At 47.5% G+C, this 1,842-nt stretch overlaps 1 pseudogene across 1 annotated transcript; it reads left to right on the forward strand.

The window, feature by feature from the left end:
• Positions 1 to 279: 279 nt before the first annotated feature.
• On the forward strand, positions 280 to 1,566 carry LOC307107850 (keratin, type I cytoskeletal 18-like; annotated as a pseudogene). Its single transcript has one exon. The product of its transcript is annotated as a keratin, type I cytoskeletal 18-like (transcript).
• Positions 1,567 to 1,842: the final 276 nt, after the last annotated feature.

The raw sequence follows: 1,842 nt of genomic DNA on the forward strand, positions 1-1,842 counted from the left end.
AATAATACAGTCCTTAATAAACAATAATAATACAAGAATATACACTGTTTTGTGTACTCACAACTGTAAATCTACTTTTGCCCACCCTGTATTTGTACATTCTCTCTTAGTCACCAAAAACTTCTAGAATATAGGAGCTGCATCTAGGTATCTAAGTCATCTTTGAATATCGGTACCATATACATACTTACTCAATAAGTATTTATTGAATTAAAAATAAGGCAAGTCAGGCTGCCCTTGAACCTGAGTCTTGGCTTTTTGCTTTCCTCCTTGAACAACATGAGCTTCAGCACATGCTTCAGCTTCTCCACACACTACTGGACCTTGAGCTCTGTGCAGTCACCCAGCCACCCCTCGGTATGCTAGTAGCCCGGCCAGAGGCTATGCAGGCACCGGGGGCTGGGACTCCTGGATGTCGATGTCCCACTCCACCAGTTTGAGGGGCAGCTGGGGGTCTGGGGGCCTGTCTGCGGGGATGACAGGGGGTCTGATGGGCATAGGGTACATCCAGAGTGAGAAGGAGACCGTGCAATGCCTGAATGACCACTGGCCTCCTAGCTGGAGAAGGTGAGAAGCCTGGAGGCTGATAATCAGAGCCTGGAGAGCAAAATTCAGAAACACTTGGAGGAGAAGGGACCCCAGATCAGAGACTGGGGGCATTATTTCAAGACCGTCAAGGATCTGAGGGCTCAGATCTTTGCAAATTCTGTGGACAATGGCCACATTGTTCTGTGAATTGACAATGCCAGTCAGAGTCAAGTATAAGATGGAACTATCATGTGCCAGTGGAGAGTGACATCAATGGATCTGAAAGGTCATTGATGACACCAATACCACTGGGCTGCAACTGGAGACAGAGATTAAGGCTCTGAAGAAAGAGCTGCTCTTCATGAAGAAGAACCATGAGGAGAAAGTAAATGGTCTATAAAACCAGATTGCCAACTCTGGGTTGACTGTAGAGTTGGATGCCCCCAAATCTCAGGACCTGAGCAAGATCATGGTGGACATCTGGGCCCAGTATCACAAGCTGGCTTGGAAGAACTGAGAGGAGCTACACAAGTACTAGTCACAGCAGATTGAGGAGAGCACCACAGTGGTCACTTTCCAGCTGCGACAGGAGCTGCTGAGATGATACCCATGGTGCTAAGATGTCCAGTCCAGTCCTTGAATATCAACTGGACTCAGAGAAATCTGAAGGCCAGCTTGGAGAGCAGCCTGAAGGAGGTGGAGACGGGCTATGCCATGCAGATGGAAGAGCTCAACAGGATTCTGCTGCACCTGGAGGCAGACCTGGCCCAGACCCAGAAGGAGGGGCAGCACCAGGCCCAGGAGTAGGAAGCCCTGCTGAACGTTAAAGTCAAGCTGGAGGCTAAGATGGCCACCTATTGTGGCCTGCTAGAAAAAGGGGAGAACTTCAGTCTCGGTGATGCCCTGAACAACCACCACTCCATACAGATCACCACCTGCAGAATTGAGGTCAAAGACACCAAAGGTCTGAGACACGAAAGGCAGCCGAAGTGGGGCATCCCTTGGGGGAGCGGGAGACCAATGTTCAGAGATCATTGAACATTAAAAACATAATAATAATAAAGCAAGTCATATGTTAAAGGGAAAAGATAACTGGGATGTAAAGAACTGTGATACACAGGTACTATACAGGCAGGCAGGCAGCTCTAAGATTCTTGGAGAAGAGAAGGGCTGGGCAAAGACAGTTTACATGAGGACAGTGAATACGTACATTCTCAAAATGTAAGTGCTGACAGGAAGGAGTTAGGATGTGAGAGACATAGATAAATGTATTTACTTCATCTATGGGAGTATCAAATTTCATGTTTGGCATTT

Source organism: Cnephaeus nilssonii (genome assembly GCF_951640355.1).
Source record: "Cnephaeus nilssonii genome assembly, chromosome: 12".
NCBI classification, from domain to species: domain Eukaryota; kingdom Metazoa; phylum Chordata; class Mammalia; order Chiroptera; family Vespertilionidae; genus Cnephaeus; species Cnephaeus nilssonii.